Raw genomic sequence first — 25,283 nt, 5'->3', positions numbered from 1 at the left:
TATTGTAGGCTTAGATTTTTCACCAAACCTACTTTAAGTTCTTAAACACCTTTACCTCCCTTCCAACCCCCACCCCCGACATTAGATAGGACATTAATAGGGAAAAGGGCTATAGACCCCTTTTTATCTACTTCCTGCTAACTAGGATCGATGGGTTTTTAGGGGATTACCAAACTCAGTGATCAGTCCCGTCCCAAAAGCCAACACCAAGCAGCAACATGATTCAGAAGATTGGGGTAAGTCAGCGAAAGCCACCAGACTCAGTTGAATTGCCCCCGAGAAGTTCTCAGGAACTTATAGTTCAACCCACTATAAGCAAGTGTCATTCTGGTAACTATGAGAAGATATTAAATGAAATATGGAACAACTGCTTCAAGTTAGGAGGTCATCTGTTCTGAGCCTAGAAATGTGAGACAATAAACATAACCGGGGTTGAAGATGAGGGTGTTCTGTACTGTGGACTTCAAAAACCCAAGATGCAGTTTTAACACTGAGCCATAGTGTTGGTAAAAATGTGAGGTCAGTGGCGTCCAACCAGGAAGATGGCAGAGCAGAGAGTTTAGAGGCCAACAGGACTCCAACCTGATCTCATGACTAAAGAAGGAGATACAATGCACTAAATAAATAAAACTACCTCTAGTCCCACATCAAAAACCAAGCTTTTCTATTCTGTTGAACACTGGTAGTTTGGCATCAAGGATCCACACGAACGAACTGTGTTGGCTTCAATGAAAGGAACCAATCTAGAAAGAAACTGGAGATTCAAGAAATGCTCTGAACTTACCCACAGCAGTAACCACCAATGCACCAGATAAATTATATTACACATGAAATAAATGATTCAAAATTACATTCTCCAAGGGAATAAGGACTATTGTGGATAGTGTTTCTCTTGCTGTGAAGAGATACCATGATCATGGCAACTCTTACAAAGGAAATTGGGGTTGGCTTACACTTCAGAGGTTTAGTTCATTATCATCATGTTGGGAAGCATGGTGGCATGCAGACAGACATGGTATTGGAGAAGGAGCTGAGTGTTCTAACAAATGGATCTGCAGGCAGCAAACAGGAGGAGAAAACAGTGAACCACTGAGCCTGGCCTTGAGCTTCTGAGACTATGAAAGCCACCCCCTACTGACACACTTCCTCCAAGAAAGCCACACCCACCAACAAGGGCCACAAGTTCTAACAGCACCACTTCTCTATGAGCCAAGCATTCAAACACATGAGTCTAAGAGAGGCTTTCCTATTCAAACCACCACAGGGACATCAGCCAATAATTAGAAGAAATGGCTTTGACATCAGTGAGCAATATGCAGGGGTCCCCAGATGTGAGGATTAAACCCAGTCAAGTTGACAGGATCTAAAATCACCTAGGAGACCAGCTTCGAGGCGTGCCAGTGAGGGATCATCTTGATTAGGTTAACTGAATTATGAAGAGCCATCTTACATATGAGATACACCACTGAGATCCCAGACTGAACAAGAGATGAGAGCTGAATGCTAGTATTCAGCTGTCTGCTTCCTGACAGCGGATGCAATGTGGCCGGCTGCCTCAAGGTCCGGTCACTACGCCTTCTCTGCCTGACGAACCCTGGAAGCATGAGCCAAAATACACCCTTTAGTTTAGTTTTGTTGTTTCTCCTTCAGTTATTTGTCAAAGCAATGAGGTGAGTGACTAACACACCAGGCAACATGGGTTTGGGAAAATAATGAAATGGGCGACTGTTACACAGGCCACAGCACACGCTTCTACTCCGATATCTAGTTATTCAAAGAATACAAAGTGAGACCACAGGCCAACTAATACACATACATACACATCGGTAGTTAATCCTCAGTTATGCACTCACTTCAAGAATATGTCTAGGTCTGGCCAACCCTTTAACCATGATGAAGCAGGTCCCATCGGTGCCCATCTTGTAAACAAGCCGGGATTTACCTAAAATAACGTAGCTCAATTGTCACTTCTTTAAAGGATACCGTGTTCCAGCTTGCAGAAGAGTTGGAAGTTTTAACTCTCCAGGGTCCCTGGTGTAGGTCCCACCCAATGAGCCATCTTTGTATGGGTACATAGCACCACTCAGCCTTTCTCTTCCTTGTGCAAAAGCTCGACAGAGCCAGAGACATGGTACAGTTCTTCTGCTGAGAGCCTCAGCTGTCTGAGTTTAGTGTTGGCCTTTGTAACAAGCTTGTGTCTTCTGTCATCTAATACACATGCTTTTCAGCAATGTGCCGATAATATACAAACCTGCCGAAGCAGAACACGGTTAAGTCAAACTACAATTCGGAGAAGACCTTAGGGCTGTTTCCTTGCTGAGCCAGGCTTTGGAGGAAAAAGAAAAGTAGGTAGAAAGGTGCTTTGAAGGTGGAATGGCGAGCTGATGCTTTCAACACAGAGCCCTGAGGACGTGGGTGTGCAGGAAAGAAGGCAGAAAGTGTGGTGGGTTCTGCTAAAATATATCTTTTGAAATAGCAAATATGTTCAAACTCACCCAATGACCACTCGAACAGAATTCCATATATGATGCATTCAGACAACTGTACCCAGCTGGGGTAAATGGTACAAAGTAGACACCTGCCTAACACCCACCACTACCTCATTCACAGAGGACTCACAACCTTCTGCCCATTTTTATATTCCACCTTATTTCCACCACGGAGCAGTAAGCCACAAGCTGTGGTCCTGACAACCACTTTCAGTTGGCCCAAGGCTTTCTGAACAGAGAGAGCCATGTTTTCTGTGATACTCACACATTACTTACATGGAATGCATGTAACCCAAGCTTCCGTTGCATAAGGTTGCTATCTTGTTCTTGAAAACATTGCCTGTTTTCAAAGCGCTTTAGTTTTCGGAGTGATTTCGCATGGCATCATGTTTTTTAGGAATGGTCATGTCTTACTCTAGCGGGGCTGACAATACACTGTGGAGGACAGTGGGGTGGCTAACCCCTGGGAACAGCTGTTAGTCGGCCACTTCTGGTCTAGGTTTCTTTCTTACAGTCCTATCTTTAACAAAACTCGCCAAGGGTCAGGGTTCTCATCACCCAGTTATTCTGAATTACTCTTAGCCTACTTTGCCAAATTACAATTCGGAATAAACCTTCTATCTATCAAGTGTGGCCCTAAATCTGTCCACCAAAAATTTCTTACCTTCCTTCACACAGGCTTTAAACCAGATTCGTCTAATTTTGATATTTGTTCCCTGGACCGTATATCCCAAATGGGCCAAGGTTTCATGTCTGATTACAGTTCTTCAAGGACACAGACATTTGTATTTGGTCAGATGCTTTTAGTGAGAGATATAAATATAATGTCCAGTTTGGGACTACAATGCTAGGCCAGCAGTTTCAACAAAGAAGTAATGAAAGAATGAAAATAAGACCCCAAGATCAGCCAGCCTGACAACACACGCATCCCAATGAACAAACTGCATTTACATTCATTGTGCGTGTTTCACTTCCAGACAGTACACAAGGTCAAACTGCTAACTGTCAGTTACAATAAGCTTCTAAACTCCTGGTCAATTACCTGGTTAATAACAAAAGACAGGGCTATGACATCATTACAGTTATAATTAATTTACACAGATCAGCTTCCTGTTAATCAAATACATCTTTAGGAGCATTTAATTTTTTTTTTTTCACCTAGAAAGCAACATTCAGCTTTGTTCGGTGTAAAGCAATCTTGCTGAATTCCACATGAAAGCCTGTCAGGCTGCTGTGAGACAGGAAGGACAAAAGGCTTCACAGGACTCGCTGCTGCACCATAGAGCGGCTGGCACAGGCACAGCAAACAGAAGCCCGAGATGATGGATAGCACGGCACATTTTAACAGTTTCAGAACATAAAAGTTGTCAGGGAATGGGGGTGTTAACAAGATAGGCTGGTGGAGAGAGGAACAGTGGGGGGGGGGGGGCCGGAGCAAGAGGGCCAAGGAAGGGACCAATGCTTTTTGACAAAATTCTGTCTGAGGTCAGCAATCCTGCTGCACACAGGACAGGGCAGTGTGGCTAACGGCATGATCCTTAGGAGGAGCTCCACAACACGCTGACCAACCGATGTTTAAGAAAACTGATAGTTTTCCCCCTGTAATGGGATAACACAGGCTTCTCTGGTTTTGTGAAGACCAAGTGAGAGTTCAAACACACACACCACACAATCATTGAGAAATGATAGTAGTCTGTGTACATAAACAAATAGATTACAAAAGATCTTAAGAAAAAAAGTTGGAAATGCTTCTGAGTGCTTTTATCAGGTGGTGACTAACATTTTCTAAGAATTCTAGTCCACGTTTTTAAGCTGTATTATGTGGATCCACTATATACATACCTTTTCAACAGTGTAGTATATGAGGGGAACGTGAAAGCAGAATTATTTTCTATTGCCATGCGTGTACATGAAGCTCTTGGAGAGGGAGAGCACATGGACATTACAGGACAACTTTACAGAGTTGGTTTTCTCTCCTACCTGTACATGTACATAGGATTAAACTCAGGTTATCAGGCTTTCAAAGCAGATACCTTTAAGCAATGGGCCGTCTCACTGGCCCTAAAAATTACTTTTTAATTAAAATACACTGTATAATAAAATAGCAAGCCACTTCTTATCAAGATTATCTGAGACCATGAGAATTTAATGACCTTTCATTTATAGAGATTAAAAAAAAAAATCCCAAAATATCAGCTGACAAAAATTTTCTTTCCCTCTCCTTTAAAAGTGCTATTGGCTCAACACTAGTGATCAGACTATATTTACACATGAAAAGTGACTGAAAAGTTGAAGCTACTAGATTTTGCATATAAACCCTCAAGTTTTGCTCCACAACTCCTGGTGAATTCTCGCCAACTCCACCTCTGCCCCGTCAACACTTATGATTTCCAGGATCAATCATAAGCCAGTTCCTCCTCGCTCAGACCACACGTTTTAGTGTAATGAGAGCTCATTAAAGTTTCCCTACTGACAGCCCTGCAGCTGTAGGCTTGCAACCGGGATGCACACGGGGACAGCAATGCGAGCATCCCGGGATCCTGCCCTTCAAGGAGCTTTAAGGACTTTCCACTCTCATCTTTGCTCCACATCACATTTGTCTATCCCAAGTCAGTGGGAAAGTGCTGCCCGCCACTGCCACCCCTCATTTTGTCTGTGCGTGAACTGACTGTGAATTATTTATGGAACCAAATCCACTCTGCACAAAAACTAGACAAGTGGGAAAAGCAACCATACTTCAAAGACGGGGTATGGTTCTGCAAATTACCTGTGATTGGGACAGGTTGGGGATTTTTGCCTGTTTAGCATAAATACCTCGTTCTTTCTCTAATAAGAACCTGTGGTCCACCCATTTAGTGGGATCTTGGGGGAAAAGATGGGACTCTCAATCAGGGGAGAGGGAGAGCGAACTTGGAGTAACAACTCTGCCCTGGAAACTAGCACGAATGACATTGGGACTAATGCAGCAGTCACATGAAAGAGCTTGTGAAGGTGGCCAAGACTACACAACCCCAGAGAGCTCTCCTCCTTGTTGACCTTTATTGAGGTACAGCCAGGTGGATTGTCTGCTGTCTCTGGGCTCGTCGACATGGCTTCCGTCAAGTTTCTTGTCTTTAAATTACTTGGATCACACAAATTAGATAGTCTTGCTTCTGTTTGTAATCAAAGATGTCTACCGACATCAGCACATATTTACAAAGTGCTCACAAGCAGATGTGAGTTTCCTTCAAACATCACATGTCCTTTAGACTAACAAAGGCTCTAGTTCCTAAGGGAACCAGAACATGGAGGTCACACCTCAAGAGTTGACAGCAAGCACACTGTTCCTAAAGACTGGGGTGCACAGGACTAAGGATGTGAGTAAGTGTACTTTCTGCAGGACGTCCTCTTAATGTTCATGCTCAGTTGAGCACGGGATGAGGAATGTGGTCTCAAAAGGAAAAGCAGAGGGCCTCACTTGTGTCTTCAGTTTACACCATGCTGATGTTTTAAAGAAAATGAATATTAGTAATTATAGAACTGGTTTTCCAATGCATCTCTGTGTCTCTGTTCTTCATGGAAAATAAGTCTAGAGTACACACATCAGTGAAGTGTCCCTGGATAAAAAGGTCTACCTAGAACTTCAGGGTAAATATCAGCACCAATCCATTTAAAAAAAAAAAAAAAGAAAAGAAAAAAGAAAGAAAACTGAACAAGGGTTCAATCTCTTCAGTCTTGTGGCCTTCAGGGGGGTTCTGGGTGCTTTCCAGAGATTCACCTGTTCATGTCTCAATTTACTCAATGCATGAACAAAACACATTTCTCTAATCCTGAGCCTGGGGACAGGCAGCATACATGTCTGAAACAGCATGAATGGCATAAATTCTTCAGTCTCGACTCCTCTGTTTAACAGGCTAGTCCTTTCAGAAAGCCACAGCCTAGAAAGGCAAAGCCATGAACAGCAGAATTAGCACATGATGAAGAAGGACTTCAAAACTGCACCCAAGTGTGCATGCACACAGAGGAAAGCGCAAAACAAGCTTTAAGTTTTCCATGGCAATGAGAGAAAAAGAAGACACTAGGAAAAGTACTATCCTTGACAATGAGGACGAAGATGAAATGACTCCCCAAACTCACCGAAACAGCAGAACCATCTCATGAAACTTAAAAAACTTCTTTCAGGATGGAAACTAAGAAACCTAACAGGTCCCTTACTAGTACAAAATTAGCACACTTTGATGGGAAGAAAAAAAAATAGTGGGTTCTGTGAAGATAGTATGTGGCAGCACGCAGTCTTTCTACAGTTGCTTAAATTTGGAACCATAAATCATTCATTACAACATCCAAAATTACAAAGTTGCTGCTCCAGTGCTATGAAATGTGTCAAAGTTTCATTGTTGCCCAAAACACTTCATTCATGGAATAAAGAATCCAGAATTATGCATAGCTGCAACACACATGCATACTATATAATACTTACAAAACTGAGGTTATGTATATAAATATCATTCATTGCTACTCTAACACTGCGACTCTGGATTAAAACTGTCATTTAGAACCATAGCGAAGTAAATAACTGATGGCGTAAGATCCCTGAAGTTAAAGTCAGAAGGGGTCAAATATGGTGTGTGGCTTTGGATAGACCACATCCTCAGTGCTGCTGAGCTTCCTGGTCTTTTATCCATTGGACAAAGAAAACCACACTTACATCCTAAAGACATGGTGAAGAATGGATAAAACAGAATACCGCATAAAAGCATGAAGTACACCATTCAAGTTCAATTTTCATTTTCCCCTTCCTGTCTATAAAGCAATGGGACTTCTCCCCATGGAATTGGACTTTATTGCTTTGTAATTATGATGTGCATGTAACAACGTCCAAGAAACTAGACGGTAAATAACAGACATGCAAGCCTGAATGCACACACTGTCAGTTGGCTATCATCTAGATCCCAAAGGGCTCTTGCACACTATCTATTGCATCCTAGAAATATGCCACATTTTCTTTTCTGAATACGGCCAGAATTAGCCACCAGCTTTGAAATATCACCACCATGATGCTGCAAGGAGCAGCTGGTTGATTGAAAGTGGCTCCCCTCCCCCACTCTCCAGCTGTCACCAGGAAACCCCCCCTCAATGTGTGAAAATGACACTATTACTACTACCACCACTAATAACAAGCCAACAAATGGTTAGACTTTAAATTACTTTTATGAGGAGTCATTATTAAAAAAAAAAAAAAAGACAAAACACCACACATACACACACACACACACACACACAAAATTATTTACCATATGAATGAAAACCAGATGCTGTCATACAACAAACACATTGTGGGTTGTATACACAAGTAATACTGTATTGTATACTTCTTTTGACTCCTTATTTCTCTTCCTTGGTCACTTATGATACTAAACAGTTGAAATACTAAGAAGCTTTAAGAGTGATACAGCTGTCACAGTGTAAAAGGATTTTTAAAAAGCTTCAGGGTTGTTTTTCTGCACAAAATTCTGTAAACTACAGGACAGAGTGAGGACTGTGTTTGTTTGGATGTTCTTGTTTTGAATAATCACCCATGACTCTCTGTGTGAACCCAGACATATGCTTGTCCTGGAGACAAACCCAGCAATTCTGCAGAGCGTGTCTAAGAATCCCAAGCACCTAGATTCCTAACATCACAGATTTTAGGTGCAGCTCATGCTCAGAGCTATGCTACCGACAGTGACTCATACACAGATCCCCGAAGTACTGGTTCCCTGGACACATTCTGGACCAGAAGCCTGTGTCCTACAACCTCACCAACCTAAAGCATCACAACTCTTGAACTTTCTGGGTAAATTTGTGCTTGATAGGCTCCAAGTTTAAAACAAAACAAAACAAAAGATAAGTAAGCAAACAACAAACAAAAAATGAGAATTACTGTTTAGATAAAATAATGGCACCTTTAAAGGAAATCTTTTAAAGAACAACTTCAGAGTTTTAATGGCTTTTTACAATTATTTTTGATGTATTTATACATGTATACATATAAGTTATGGATTTCTTTTTTCATTTGGTACCTACCTTTATATAATACACTACAAAGTAAACAAAAGTATGGCATATTGTGAATGCCTGCAAGTATATTCCATGTTCATACAGTCATAGTTATGTAAAAACATGAAGAAAATATATAAAGACTTTGTACTCTTTTAAAAGTAGAACATAGCAGGAAAGCATGTACATTGAAAAGATATCAATTTTTCAGGGTCAATAACATTTTATGCATTCACTTGCAGAGATATCATTTTTTATAACATAACAGCATCACATGACATAGCTATAGGATAATCAAAGATATTTTGATGTTAACTTTCTCTAATCTTCTGGAAATTATAAGAACAATGTCTAGAAATTATGAAATAACATCCTACCATATTGAGCTGTAATTTTCTCCAAGTGTTGGCTTTCTCTCACAAATTATAAAAGGTTTGACTCTCACTTTAGCGTCATCACTTAAAAAGTAGTGACCAAGTAATAAAATAAGCTCATGTGTAAAAGATGATGAGGAAATTAACAGGGCATTCAGAATTAAATTGATATTTCTTCCCCTTTCAAAAGACATTACCCTAACATACAATGTAGTAACAGTTAAGAAACTGTCTCATTTAATAGTAACCTCTACTTTGCAAAGGGAGAAATTAAAACTGGAAGCATGCCCATTTGTCTACAGGGCATAATCAATGCACAGAAAGAGGCAGAATTCAAGCATTTGGTTCTGGGTTTGCCTGACCCAGAACCACAGCCACACATCTTTCTTACACAGAAAATAAGAAAACATTTAGACCCCTTGAAAAACAATTGCTTCAAAATGAACAGTATCACTGTAGTTAACTGTTACTGATGGAAGCTGATATCACAGGTGACATATTTACATGAACATTCAGTCCCCAGAGTATCTTAGAGTTTCAGCATGGCCTTGGCACCAGGGCTCTCTAGTCAAAGCTCTGTGTTATATGGGCCACAGTCAGTCACTGACCCTTTTTAGCATTAACAATCTAGCAGCAGTTTCAGACCCTGAATGACTATTTCTTTCTCTAGATCGACCCGTGGAGAAAGGAACGGTTCTCAGAAAGTACTACATGTATTTTAATTTTAAAAATTAAATATTTAATTTAAAATTAAACCTAAATTTAAATGTAACCAATTTTTTTTCTTTAAAAATCAGCATGTTGAGAGTATGTCTAACTTGACTGTGATCCTTCAAATGGACATAAGGCCTTCTTTGCTATAATGGAGTTGTATAACATATGAGGGCAAAAGAAAAGGATAGAAACTTCATCAGCTTTGGCTGTGGAGGGCTAGCCACTCCACTATGCTTCTTTTCGGCTACGTTCTGGCCAAACTTAGGTACAACTAAGCTCAAGAAACAAGAGGCCAAAGAACTTTAAACTACCTTACTGCAATTGCTAACATTTCTTTTTCTAAAACACTATAATGTAAATAAAATCAGTGTCACTAACTACTGCTGTAACTTTCTGGTTTCATTTTATTTGCACAGGGTCTCATTATATATCCCAGGCTGGCCTCCACCTTGCGATTTCTCTTGCCTCAGCCTCCTGAGCATTGGAGTTACAGGTGTGAGCCACTACTGCCAGCTAAAAAGTTGTTCTGTGTCTAAGTTTTTACTATTCAGAAGTAACCGGGATAAAAGTAGTGTTCTCTATGCAACAGTCACAACAGCCATCTACTCCAACTCCTACCTAACCCTACAATGTTACCCTTCCTCCACAACATACGTGCTTTCTTCACGCAGCTCTAGTAACTTAGCAACGCCTGACCTTGCGTTAGCGCTACCACTTATTTTCACATGGAATACTTGGCACTATGAAGTCATAGTTAAGTGACTTGCCCAAATTCCATATCTAGGAAACACCTCACTTTATTCAGACCTCATTATCTGCGACCCCACAATGAGTGAGTGCTTTCGATGGCTATGTTAGTCATAAAACTTAGCACCCAGAAGCACTGGAATGGACTGGAAGGCTTGCTCAAAGGGGTATGACACTAAAATCTGTATTGCCAACGATTACCCCAGAAAATGCTCATGGGGGTAACTCCAGGACCAACGCAGGAGGAGCACCCGTACATCTGGAATGTGCCAGAACACCAGAAGATGCGAGGCAGATTTAGTAACAGAAGCAGGAGGGTGGTTAAGGAGGTTAGGACGTTGGGACAAGGAGTAGACAGGGGTTAAAAAAAACCGGGTGTCACGCCCCCTCAAAAAACAAAACAAACAATAAACTAGGTGCCACGAACCTGACAGGAACGTTAAGAGCCTGACAACTGAATCTTAAACGTACAAATAATTCGATACTAACAGTTTTTTTTTTTTAAAAAATAATGTCTGTTTTGGAACAACGGGGCAGCATACTATAGGAGCTCTCTGTGTGAGCTGTGTCCCTCGGGTGTATTTCTACCCTCTATCACATGGAACAACCATACAGAGGTTGGCATGGGTCTAGGCGCAGAGACCAAAGTGCCATCGCGCAAACACCTGCCGCTGCAAGCTCCGCGGCTGACGCAACTTCGCTCCAAACTTCCTCAGGTCAGAGGAATCCATGCAGCGCCCATCGGGCCAGCCCTGCCCTCCACGCGGTCCGGGCGAGACCGCACCCACCTAGGCTGAGGGTCTACTGAGACCCCGACGCCGCCGCCCGCTCCCGAAGCAGCGCTTCCGCTCGGAAGCCCCTGGCCCTTCGCAGCACTTCCGCCCGGCGGACCCTGGCCCCAGCGCAGCGCTTCCGCCCGGCCTGAGCCTGCCCGGATCTCGGCCCCGGCCCCTCCGACAGCAGCCCGGGGAGGCCGCGACCCCACGCCGCGCAAAAGCGACGCCGCAAACTCAGCCGAACAGACGCGGAAACTCACTCTCGCTAAGACCTGCGTGCGTCCTCACGTATCCCCGCACACGTGTGTCATCCCGCCCGGACGCCGAATCCGGAGGCTCAACTTCCTGCTCGGAAACCAATTCCGGAGTCCTCACTTCCGGAGGCCCCGGGGAAAGGAGCGCGGCCGACCGCGCATGCTCGGTGCTGCGTATGTCTTTTCTCCTGTTTTTCTGAGGCGTTGGGAGTCATCCCGCTCAACCCCGAGCAACGAGGCTGTCTGTGTACCTTTACCGCCCTCAATGACCAGTGACCACTTACCACGCGAACAGCGCTTGAGCCGGCTCCCCAAGGTTGAGAGCTTCTTCCCCGTCCAGTGTAGCTGAGGCAGTGGCTTCTGCACATGGGCCTCGTGAGAGCTGCTAGTCTCTTGAACTAGGCCAAGACAAGGCCGTGGTGTTCATTTCAGTCCCCAGGCGCGGATCCGAGGCCGCATTGCTTAGCCTGTTTACGGCTTTAAGGGCTTGAGGTATACTTGGGTCATTTGCTGTAAATTTCCTTCTTCTAGTGTAGAGCCAGTTCCCTGGGCGGCTTCTAAAGGCAATGCTGCATTTATTTCATACATGTCTTTGGCATAGATTTCTTTTTTTTAGTATTGGAGGAAATGAATCAGGTACAGGTAACCTTCTGCAGCTATTTATGTAGCAAAAGTTTCAACAGCCATGTTTAGTTAGCCTAATAAATACTTTTTATGCCCCAAAAGTTTATATTTTGTTATTGTATAATAGAAAAATTCTTACTAGAAATTTTTTTTGGAGTTGGAATTTAAGTGAAATTTTGTCTCATTTATAGAAATACATATATGCATATCTTTTATATATGTATATGTATGTATATGTATGTATATATATATATGAATTTCAGATGACAAAATTCTTGAAAAGTTGGGGATGAATTCTTGAATCTTATAGTTTAACCTTTTTCAGGTTTTAAAAAATAAAAGAGTATGTTGTTCCAAGACTGACAATGAGAAACTGCATTCCTGGAAATGGGCGCCCTAATGAATTGGGGGAAGTAAATTGCACCTAGAAATATGTCATCTTATGAAAAAAAAAAGTGCAATTTCTCAAAAGGAGCAAACTCCTTATTTTTTCTTCTGATCAATCACATGTATCCATTTCTAATAATAGTCCTATTTTGTATTCTGTGCCACCTCTGACACAGTTCTGTACTTACACTGTTTGTAAGTATCATGTATAATTAAATGCAGAAGTGACTTTAAAAGAGCCAAAAATCAAGTCTCAAATCGGTAATCTTTAAAAAAAAAACAAAAAATCAGTTGTGGATAGGGCTTAGGGAACAGGGTGTGGTGGTACAAATCAATAACCCTGACAGTTCCAAGGTAGAGACAAGATCAGGAGTTTGAGGACTGCTTCAGCTACATAACTTCAAGACCATCAGCTTAGGCTATATGATTCCCTGTCTCAAAAAATATAAATAAAACATTTAACCCTAATTTAAATATAAGTAAAATGTTTCATTGGCATGTAAGAGAACAGAGGGGGGGAAATTGAAAAATGACCTTACCAGGCATGGTGGCAAAAACCTGTAATCCCAGTACTTAGAAAGCAGAAGCAAGAGTATCAGGAGTTCAGGACACCCACCACTGCATTGAAAGGCTGTGTCTACCCTGAGCCACATGAGACCTTCTCTCCAAACAAAGCTCTTTCACCCTGTGTGAAATGATTTGAACAGTCTAGACTTTAAAAGTTGTAGATGACCCTATTGTGTCATGGTGGGGTCTCTTCTAACTTGACAGATGTAATTCGGGTAAAAATTTTCCAGCCTAAACTTTGATAGACGGACAGTCAGTAGAATTCTTACATGTAAACATACTCCATGTAAAAATACTACAGAATCAATGCCAGAATAGGACCTCTAACATTTTTTAAAAGCATGTAATTGTTACATTATCTTGCAAAACAATGATTCTTAAGAGATTAAAAGTATTTTAACTGTCAAGTAAGATATCACTGTACATTTCACTTAATATATGACATATTTAGGGTAAAGATGCAGTTTTAAATTATATCTAAATCTTGATGGACGAACAATTCTTAGCCATTTCACTCAAACTATTATTTATATATGTGGTGCTTTTGTAACTGGTGTTTGGTTACCTCCTTTGTACAGTTTCAAGATAGACATTCCCATCTTATAGAATTCAGCCTGAAGGAAAAAAGATGGCAGGCTACAACACCATGCCCCCAAACTGGATTATCTTGTAGAGGAGTTTGTTTTTATTTCTTACAACTTCTAATGAAACAAATATATTACACCCAAAACTGTTTTAAAATATGGATAGAGATGATTAAGTTGATTAATGGTTGTATATCATCCTTCTTATGGAAAAGCTTTTAAATTAAATGAGTGAGCTACAAAAATTATAACAGGGCAAAATTGGATCATGTGTTGTGGTAAGATCATTAACACTTAACAGATTACACGCACACACATTCACACTCACATACACACATACAGACACACTGTTTTCATACTTTTAAAAACTATTTTATTTTGTTTTTTTTTTATGCTTCTTTCTCCCTTCTCCATCCCAATCCTTTCCAACACCCCAGCACCAAGTAGGAGAGAAAGAAGGTTAGTGGAGAGAAGGGACAGAATTTTCCTTAGCTACTTCCTGCTGGTTAGGGTCATTGGGTTCCTTGGAGCAAGTCCAATCCTTTTTTGAGATATCTCCAACTTCTTTGTGTCATCAACAGCAACCAGGAGCAGTAGTGAGGAAACACCAGCAGCATTCTTCTTCGTAAGAGCCACCCCCCCCCCCCTCGGCTCTGACCTTTATTTCTTCTCAGAGTTCTCAGAATAAAACTATCTGCAGCTGGCAAAGTGCCCCCTCAGAGCCCACACGAGGCAAATAGTTTGCTGCAGTAGACAGTCTGGATCAGTTCCACATCCCACACCTGGCATTAAAACAAAAACATGTTTACATATCATAAAACCAAAATGTCCACAACAATACACACTTACATCACACACACATACACATTCGTATACATATGTACATACATACATACACACTAACCCTAAGAGACTAATATGGCCATAGAAAATGGGCTTTAAGAAAATAAAGTTTGTAGAGACAAAAATATTTTTGTAATAAGATAGCCAAAACATTAAGAAGATACAAAACTCTAAATTTCCATGTTTCCAACAATATAGCCCAAAGTATATGAAGCTAAAATTGGTAGAATTTGGAGTTTAGGGTGCAGGCAAATGTTAGAGCGCATGCCTAGCAGACACAAGGCGCCAGAGCTACAAAAAGAAAGGGGGGGTATATCCCCGTGGATGGGGGGGGGCGGGGGTGAATTGAGAAGCAGACAACAAAAGTCTGATATTTCAATACTCTATAATGGGTAGGAAATCAGACTGAAAACCATTAAGTATATAGAAGCTGTAAAAAACACTCAACCCAAATGTTAAGTGCAGACCACTTTACTTAATAACAGCAGAATTTATACTCATTTTAAGGTGTCTGCTCTCTGGGATAGCCCCATATGGTGGGTGATAAAACAAGTGTGAATACATTTAAGATGAATGGGATCATACAGCGTATCCTCTGTAACAATGAAATTAAATTAACAATGAAATATATTTGGAAATTAAATTACGCGATGGATAAAAAGGTAAAGAAAATTAGAAAGTTTTAACTGGTCTAAGAGGAAACACAGGAATTCCTCAGTCCCACCTAAAACAATGATCTGAAAGGTACTTGCTGCTTTAAAGCACTTTTGTACAAATTGTCTCAATACTTTGGCTTTGAGTACTTAAAAAATAAGAGTACCTTATACACACACACACACACACACACACACACACACACACACCAAACATTAAGGGGGAATTAATACACAGAATTAATGGAGGAACTGATTCTTAACAACAACAACAAAACCCGACTATTTGATTTTCAAAAAGAAAGACACAAATGTCCCAAATGAGGCATAAAATGGGTATATCACCTGGCCCACTCTGCAGAATTTAGATTATATGAAACTTTGTATAAATTTATGTTAATAGGGGAGGCATTGCACTAAACTAGAAAAGGCCTTAAGTTGAAACTAACAAAACTTGTTCAAGGACTAAAAAGACTCCCTTTCCAAGGATTGTTTTTCTAGAGTATTTTAAAAAGAAGGAAAGAGAAAGAAAAATTCTAGATAATGTTTTAGGTCATTATCTACTCATTTGCTCAGAGTTCTAGAGGCTGAAGTCCAGTATCAAAGTGTTGCCTGGACCATAATCTCTCCCTCTAAAACCTGGAGGGAAAATTCTTGCCTCTTTCTAGCTTCTGGTGTTTACAGCATACTTTAGTTTTTCCTGGTTTTCACAGCAATACTTGTGTCTGCCTGTGTTAAGTCATTGTGCTCCCCCGATAGCACTTGTGCATTCGTGTGTGCATGCATGTGTGTGTGTGACATTTGAATTCAAAAATCTATGGAAATAAAGCCTTCCATGTGTGATACCATGATAAAGAATTCATAAGAAAGAGCTACAGATAATATCCTTCATACATACATATAACAATTCCAAGTAATCTATTATCAAAACAAATATATATATATATATATATATATAAAGAACAGTAAAGATACAAGTTTGATTTTACTTTAATAAATAACATGAATAACAATTAATAGACTAAGGTAAAAATGCTGACACAAATGCAGATGATGAAGGCTAGGGAATTTTGGAGGAAAGTATACCCAAAGACTATTGGTGTTTCTGTGTGTGTGTGTGTTATTTGAATTAAGAATCTATGAAAGTAAAACCTTTATTTTACTGGGATAATGGGTGCTGGGTTAGCTAGGACTGAGAAAATTGGCTGTGATTAATAAAAGACTAGCACATTGAAGTGATATCTTCTGAGCAGTGGTTCCTCCTTGCCAGCACGTGGTGGCTGAGGTCCAGGGAGCCAAGGCTGCATTTCAAGTTAGCAGCTGAGCTTGGTAATGTGCAAGAATCTCCATACTGGTTTTATAGGCACAGGAGGTCACTGAGTTTGGCTGAGGACTGGCTTCATATGGCAGGGTGAATTTCCTGACAAAAATTCAGAAGCGGCCATTGATAAAGACACAGCCTCCGTTGCTGTGGAGACATCAGGATACTGGAGATTCTAGAACCATGAGATGTCCGTCAAGGACACTTGAGTTTACAGAATGAACTGTGTGCCCTGAGGATGGCCAACACAGAGAAGACGAACTGCCCAAGCCTTCTCTGAGTCCCAGAATTCAGACATTGAGCTACAAGATTTGGAGCTGCACTGCTTTACTTTGGTTTTTGCTTAAGTGTAATTGTCTTTATGTTTATTTCTTCCCAAGGATTAAGAATTACATAACTTAATTTTAATTTTACAGGAACCCACAGTGAAAGGATTTTGATTTTTTAAAGCAATATTGAACTTTTAGAGCAACATTCTATCTATCTATCTATCTATCTATCTATCTATCTATCTATCTATCTATCTATGGTTTTTTCCAGACAGGGTTTCTCTGTTCTTCAAGACGTATAACCTTGGCTATACTGGACTTGCTTTTTAAAACAGGCTGACCTAGAACTCACAGAGATCTCCCTGTCTCTGTCCATCAGAGTACTGGGACTAAAGGAATGCACCACCATGCCCAGCTGCAAAAACTTTAACGACTTGGATTTTGAAAAGTTGGACTCTGTTTTATATTGTGATATCAATCTGGAATCTTAGGGACAAGAAAGAAAATGTTATGGTTTAACAGTGATGTGTTTTATGGCCAGCCCATGGATGGTGCCATGCCTGGTCAGGTAGGTCTGGGCTGTCTAACTAAGGTGACTGAATGTGGCCTGGGTGTGAGCCAGGAAGCAATACGCTTCTGTATCCTCTGCTTCAGTTCTTGCCTCCAGGTCCCTGCCTTGGATTTCCTTGATGATGGGCTATAACCTGTGAGCCTAATAAAATCTTTCTTCTCTTCGGATTGCTTTATTCCCCCCCCCCCAGGATACCTGTAAGGTTTTGTTTTTTTTTTTTTTAATTACAGTTTATTCACTTTGTATCCCACTTGCAGCCCCCTTCCCCATTCAGGTTGCTTTTGGCATTGGGTTAGGCTTGTTCCCAACTAGCTCCTATAACTTAAATTAATCTGCTTATACTCTTCTACGTTCTGCCATGAGGCTCGGTACCTTTCCTCAGTTCCAGCACCTGTTTCTTCTTTCACATGTGGCTGGCAACCCACCCCCAACACACACTACACACACACACACACACACACACACACTCCTGATTCATTCCCAGCATTCCTATCTCTGCCCAGAAGTCCCACCTGTCTCTCCTGCTTTGTTATAGTCCATTCATTATTAGGTGGTGGGGAAGATGTTCACAAGACACTGAAACAGATGACGCTTCATAAAAAATAACAGCACCAAAGTCCGGCCAGTTCTGGACTCTCTGGCAGTGCAGAAATTAGCATTTACAAAGACAACCTTTACAGAGTATACAAGAGATTATCCCAACACAAACTTCCAATATATACCAAGTAAACATTCCTGTTCCAAAAGGGAGGAATAGTCACAGCAGAGACAGATTAGACTAAAGCAAGACTGAAGGCCGGCAAGGGAGACACTCATTTCTGAAGCTATATGTCACATATTGGAGCACGTGGTAAAATGATCTGAACACAAAGTGGCCTGGAGTAGCCCCACCCCATGACCCTGATGCCTACAATGCACTCTGTCTCCCTGTACTGGCTGGTTCTGTGTGTCAACTTGACCCACATTAACAATCATCAGAGAGGAAGGAGCCCCAGTTGAGGCAATGCCACCATGAGACCCAACTGTAAGGCATTTTCTCAATTAGTGATCAAAGGTGGGGAGCTCAGCTCATGGTGAATTGTGCCATCCCTGAGCTGGTGGTCCTGGATTCTATAAGAAGCAGGCTGAACAGGCCAGGGGAAACAGCCAGTAAGCAGCACCCATCCAGGTTCAAGCCCTGCTGGAGTTCCTATCCTGACTTCCTCCAATGATGGATTGTGATCTGGAAGTATAAGGCAAATAAACCCTTTCCTCCCCATCTTGCTTTTTGGTCATGGTGTTTCGTCACAGCAACAGAAACCCTAACACAGCACCTAAAGCTCTCCTTGCCAGATAGCCTATATTCCTAGTATCTCCAACATCCCAGACTAAAAGGAATAGAAAATTGTCATGTAAGGAAAGCAGAAAACCTATAGACTGTATGTTTAAAATTGAGACTATTAAGTCCTGCCTGGGGAAAAAAATGCCATTTAATGATAGAATCCATTAGCGTGTTTTAGAAATTTTTATAATGGTCTTTTCTTTGAGTCTTCACATGAGAGTGTGTGCTTTAGGATTTAAATGGTTTCCCATCGTCTTAGATGAATACAGAATTAAGACTCCATTATGATTGAGTTATTTTCCACCCAATGAGAAAAGTCTTATCAGCAATAAAGTATAATCCAAACTACAAGTACAACACTGCATTTACAAGAAGACCTGTGCTAGTTAATCATCGCAATGAGATTATGGACATTATTGTAATAGCCTATCAATTTTCACTAATCAACTCTTGATTAATTTAATGGAGCTGAGGAGAGCAGTGATAACATTAAAATAATTTGTGCTACTCCACAGGTATTTAAACATACTTGACAATTTAATGCTTAAACTCTGCTCATATACCAAGCATTTCCTGATTTCCAATCATGCCATAAACAGATTGTTCCCTATTTTGGGGCATTAAACATGAAAAATTTTATTCTCCCATCATGAATTATATTTCCCCCTAGGAGTCATCTTTTCCCACCACAGAAAATAAACAAGCCTCATTCTTTCCATCCTGGTCCCTAAAAGGAACAGTGGTCCAGTATAGAATCTGTTAGTCAAAGGGTATCTCTGAGGACTTTGGGTGCTGTCTAGAGGTAACTAATGGACAGAGTCACATCAACACCTTTATGTGGCAGAGTTTCAATGGAGAGCTAGAGATTTTGTGTTGTTCCCCGCCCCCAATGAAGACAGGATGGAACGGGGCTAGCAGTACAATCATGACTCCCTAAGTTTTAACACAAATGTTGAACCTCTTTACTTGCTAAGACCTCCAGATTCAGACTGTTTCCTTATAGCTCAGTTTTATTTTAGCAGTCTTGAAACTCCTTATTTGACTACTGGACACCCTGTAAGAGCTCCTGTGATCACCAGTATGACCTCTACTGTCCAATTAAGGATTGTGAGTTTAGAGCTTTTATCAAAGTGGTAGGAACACGATTAATGTGATACAAGTTAATTATTTTTGAACTATTATTAGTGTCCATTTTAAGCACCTGCTATATGCCAACCTCCAAATGAACTTGCCGTTTTACAAAAAAAGGAGACAGAGGATCAGATTTGGTGGCTAGTGAACATAGCATGACTAGCTCATATGTATTTCTCCTTCTAACTACTAAAGTTCTAGTCTTGGATAGCACTGAATTGTATCATCCAAAACATGAGTTAATTTGCTTTGTACTAAGATGCCTGTTTCCATAATTTTAATTTACTGTTTCATTGTCTCAGTTACAAATACCAAAAGTAATAGCTACTTACTTAGCTACTTATTAACTGCTTCTGGATTATTTTCAATAATGTTTTTTTTAATTTTTGTACATTTTAAAAATGTTAGGAACTTTTTCTGTAACCTGTGTGCTGTGCAACCTTCAGCTGTACTTTAACTCATTATGATCAGTATCTCCAACTCCAGTTTAGAGATTTGTTACTGCTCTTCAGGTTGCAGGCAACAGGACCCAGTTCCAGAGTTCCAGTTTCTTTCAAATAATAAATCTTACCTGCTGTATATTAATAATCACTGATTTAAAATATTTTAATTTCAGCTACCACTTCTATTTTTTACATCAGCTGAAATCCGCAGGCTTCCATACCCACAATGAGAAATCTGAATCCAACCTCAAGTTGCCTTTTCATGCGCCATTTGCAAGCTCAAAGGAAGTGTTCTAAGCCAGATTGCTAAATTCAGCCAGACTGTTTCATGAGCACTAAATGATGTATGAGAAACAAATTCAGATGATGAGTTCTTGGGAGAGGAAGAGCTATGGGTGTTCTTTCCAGGAAACGTGTGTAAAATCTTGGGAGCTGGGCCATGGTCACGTTGATCAAAGCTGCAGGCCTTTGGCTTAGCTTTCCTGCCAACATGTGGTCTGAGAGTGATTTTGAGACCTCTTCTGGCAACTGTGAACATACCCAAACACAAGGGTATTTCTGCCATTAGTTGCTAATAGCTAAAAATCCCTTCAAAGGGGTCTCTTCCTCACAATTTGATCTAATGTGTTTAAAATAAGTTGGACCAGCGAGATGGCTCAGTGGGTAAAGGTGCCTGCCACTAAGCCTCAGGACCCAGGCAGTAGGACAGAACCCACTCCTGTAAGTTGTCCTTATCGCCACATGCCCACTGTGGCATAATTACACCCACACATATATACATGGCACCGACGCATTAAGGAAAAATGTCAAGCGTAAAGGTTACTTAGAGACGATGACACTGAATAATTTTTGGTTCAAAGTTCAGATTCAGCTCAATGTTTCCACGCACCCACCAGCAAATGGCAGTCATGTGACGAGAGCAGAAGGAAGCCAGGGGAGAAGAATATTGGTGAGGGCTTGGGATAACAGGCTCAGTTTAAAGTTTTGCAAAATTACTGTTAAAGTTCTAATAGGGCTAGAAGAATAGAAATGTGGGGTGGTGCAGAGAGTCAAGAGACCTCACCCCCCATAAATTTAACTTAGCCTTCTCTTAGTTTAGCATACCTGACTACAAAAGGCTTTTTGTTTCCTCTTTGTTACTTGATACTTAACTTTATAAACCAAAGGCTGTCACTTATCTAAGATGCTAAATATATAAGAAAACAAGATGCTTAATTGGTTTTGTTTATTAAATCACAGGTATGCCAGCTTTTAAGTGTGATAATATCTGTCCTATTTCATCCATGCTGTCTGTCTCATATTAATGAACATTATATGATTACATGCTATATGATGTATATTTTATAGTATATAACAGATATATGTATGTATAATACTAATATTCATATATAATGATTATGCATACACATATATTTTTTATATATATATACATACAGGAAAAATGTCTATGCTAGTATTTATATATGTCTATGCTAGTATATATATATAAATGTCTATGCTACTATATATATATATAAATGTCTGTGTTAGTATATATATATGGATACATATACTATATACATATAATAAAAGCACATATATGATATATATAAATGAAAATTCTGGAATGGATTGCTTTGGTTTCGATGTTTCCCCCCAAAATTTGTGCATTGAACTTAATCCCCAGTGACAGTGCTTATAGGTAGGGATTACCAGGAGGACTTTAGAACATGACGGCTTCACTTGCTTGAAGAAGTCCACGCCATTATCTCAGGAGTAGTTTAATCCCTGTAGAAGTGAGTTTGTTTTTTTGCTTGTTTGTCTTCTGTTACTCTTTCCTGCTGGCATGACACATTCTGCTATGCGATAGTGCAGAAGAGTGGCCCACACCAGATGTGTTTTCTCAGTATTGGTCTAAGAGTGAATGCTGATACCGAGAAGTGAGGCAATTGCCCTAACAGATACCTGAACGTGAAGGAGAGGATGTGGGACTAATGACAAATGTAGAGAGGCTGGAATAATGAAATACCTACCTAGACTGCTGTGAATGGAGCTGTAAGGACGGTCCCCAGGGGGTTCAGAGACAGGAGCTACTAGAAGCATTGACAGTCTTCCAGGGACTCCTTACACGATCTTGACCACAATGTTGGTACAGTACAGAAAGCAAATGCCATTCTGCCGTGGCCTCAGAAACAATGAGGAGCAAGGCACTGGAACCCAGAGTAAAGACTGGTTATAGAGCTGCAAACCCAGCTGAAAACAGTGTCCACGCCCAAGGGCTTTGTAAACAGGAGAACTGCAGAGCAGCCAACTGGGTTCTTTGGCAAAAGGAATATATAAGCAGCAGCGTTGAAAGCGCTCCATGGCTGCTTTTGGCCACTGATGGTAAAGTGGAAGAGAAGACTAATAGAAAGGGGAGGGAGGAATGACGGATGACAGATAGGAATGTATATATGTATATACCTTTCCCAGTTCATTTTAAGGTATTTTGCAGACAAAACACCCTTTTATGTCCAAGTGTGATTGTTTTTTAAAGACAAGGATTTGTTTCTAAGGAAAAAAAAATGTTATTCTTATTTCCAAGGTAAAGGCAATGTATCAGTCAATCATTAAGTTGCCTATTTCCAGCTGACCTGAGGCTCAGTAATCAAGAAATGTAGACAGCTGCTCCATAGCATACATCCAAATACCAAGTAGAACACAGACAGGGATTTTGAAAACGAAGCACAGACTGACTCTGTTTTAGATCATTTAGGAAGCTATAACTAAATGCCATAGGCTAGGTAATTTTTGGGCAGCAGAAACTTATTGATAATGTTTCTGTAAACTGAGAACTCAAGATCAAGGTTCCAGCAGATCTGATGTGTAGTGAGTAAAAACCTCTCTGCCTCATCCATGATAACCACCTGCTGTCCCCTCACGTAGAAGAAACAATAACACTCACTCTGGCCTTTTGTTACGAGGCACGGTTCTAGTCACAAGGCTCCGTTCTCATGACCAAGTCCGATCTCTAACGTCAACACAATGGCGTTCAGCATATGACTTTTGGAAGCACACACACATTCACCCTATAATAGATGTGTTGATTTAAGATGCTGAAAAGACGCTTAAGCATTTTTCATGTACACGAAAGAGCAAGGCTCCTAACAAAATTAAATGTTATTAGGAAGTAGCCAAGAACCTTAAATTTAATTACTCGAGTGCATACAATATTACACAAATTATACAATACAAATCAAAGCCAAACAAACAACAACAAAACAACAAAAACAAATTATCAGAGAATGAGTAGACAGAGCTTGGATGGAGGGATCTGCAGCTGGTCCGTCTGTAACAGGCTGTGGTAGAAATTACTGTTGCACAAAGCTGGAAAGCTATTTGAGTGCCTAATAGAAGTTTTTCTTTCTAATGCTTTTGTCATACATTGAGTAAGAAAGTACAGAAAATTGGAAAATGAAGAAAAATATGATTTTCATCTCTCCCACGAGCTATGCACCCTGATGTAAGCTCCAAAATATAATTTTCTCCATCAAAAGGTGATGAAATAACATTACATTATTTCTAAAGCTCTTTTTAAAATTTGGGCTCCTAAGATCTAGAAGAAAAAGTAAATAGAATTCTAGGGGGAAAAAAGGATCAAAGAAGATGGTAATATATTAAAATATTACTGGAAGTAATAGTTACTAAGCCCAAGGAAATTTAAAAATTTGAGATACAGATAATTATCTTTCTTCTGTCTGTCTGTCTCTCTCTATATATATATATATATAATATATATATAAGTTTCCACTCATGTCTTAATTACTTTTCTACTGCTGTGATAAAATTCCATGACTACATCAACTTATTTTTTCTTTTTTTATTTTTTTTATATCAGTTACATTTTATTAACTCTGTATCCCAGCCGTGTCCCGATCCCTCATTCCCTCCCAGTCCCTCCCTCCCTCCCTCATCTCCACCGTGCCCCTTTCCAAGTCCACTGATAGGGGGGACCTCCTCCCCAATCATCTGATCCTGTTTTATCAGGTATCTTCAGGACTGGCTGCAAGGCCCTCCTCTGTGGCCTAACAGGACTGCTCCTCCCTTCGGGGGTGGGGAGACCAAAGAGCCAGTCATTGAGTTCCTGTTAGAAATAGTCCCTGTTCCCCTCACTTTGGGGAACCAATTGGTTACTGAGCTACCACAGGCTACATCTGAGTGGAGGTTCTAGGTTATATCCATACATGGTCCTTGGTTGAATGTCAGTCTCAGAAAAGACCCTGTGCCCAGATATATTTGGTCCTTGTGGAGCTCCTATCCTTTCCCCATCAGACTAACTCCCCTTCTTTCTTATGATTCCCTGTACTCTGCCAAAGGTTTGGTCATGAGTCTTTGCTTTGAAAACACTGCTAGTTAGAGGCTTTCAGATGCACTCAGTAGACTCCTGTCATATGTTCAATGCACATCCCATCTGTCTTTCTAAACGAGGATTGATCATCTTACCCTATGTCCGCTCAATTGATTATCTTTTTTAGGTATATAGATTTCATTATGTTTATCATATAGGTCTATATAAGTGAGTATATCCCATGTTTGTCTTTCTCCTTCTGGGATATTTCACTCAGAATGATCTTTTCTGGATCCCACCATTTGCCTGCAAATTTCATGATTTCCTCCTTTTTGATTGCTGAGTAGTATTCCATTGTATAAAAATACCACAATTTCTGTACCCATTCCACCATTGATGGACATCTGGGTTGTTTCCAGGTTCTGGCTATTACAAATAGAGCTGCTATAAACATGGTTGAGCAAGTGTCCTTTTTGTGTACTTGAACAAACTTTGGGTATATACCTAGCAGTGGTATAGCTGGGTCTGTAGGAAGCACTATTTCTATTTGTCTTAGAAAGCGCCAGATAGCTTTCCAGAGTGGTTGTACCAGTTTACATTCCCACCAGCAGTGGAGGAGGGTTCCCCTTTCTCCACAACCTCTCCAGCATGTGTTATTGCTTGAGTTTTTCATCTTGGTCATTCTGATGGGTGTAAGGTGATATCTCAGGGTCGTTTTGATTTGCATTTCCCTGATGGCTAATGAGGATGAGCATTTCTTTAAGTGTTTTTCTGCCATTCGATATTCCTCTGTCGAGAATTCTCTGTTTAGCTCTGTTCCCCATTTTTTAATTGGATTACTTGGATTGCTGCTTTTCAGCTTCTTTAGTTCTTTGTATATACTGGATATTA

General features: G+C 40.5%; 1 protein-coding gene across 2 annotated transcripts in view; it reads right to left on the bottom strand.

Annotated features, from left to right (window-relative positions):
• Positions 1–11,507, bottom strand: part of Rhbdd1 (rhomboid domain containing 1) — a 119,572-nt gene extending 108,065 nt beyond the window's left edge. For both annotated transcript variants that reach the window (XM_021635107.2, XM_060368723.1), the window contains exon 1: positions 11,379–11,507. The gene's annotated coding sequence lies outside the window, so the exon portion shown is untranslated. The remainder of the gene's footprint in view (positions 1–11,378) is intronic.
• Between the last annotated feature and the right edge of the window lie 13,776 nt (positions 11,508–25,283).

This window comes from Meriones unguiculatus, chromosome 15 (assembly GCF_030254825.1).
Source record: "Meriones unguiculatus strain TT.TT164.6M chromosome 15, Bangor_MerUng_6.1, whole genome shotgun sequence".
NCBI classification, from domain to species: Eukaryota; Metazoa; Chordata; class Mammalia; order Rodentia; family Muridae; genus Meriones; species Meriones unguiculatus.
The sequence above is the reverse complement of the archived record's forward strand: the minus strand, read 5'-3'. Positions and strand labels throughout refer to the sequence as shown.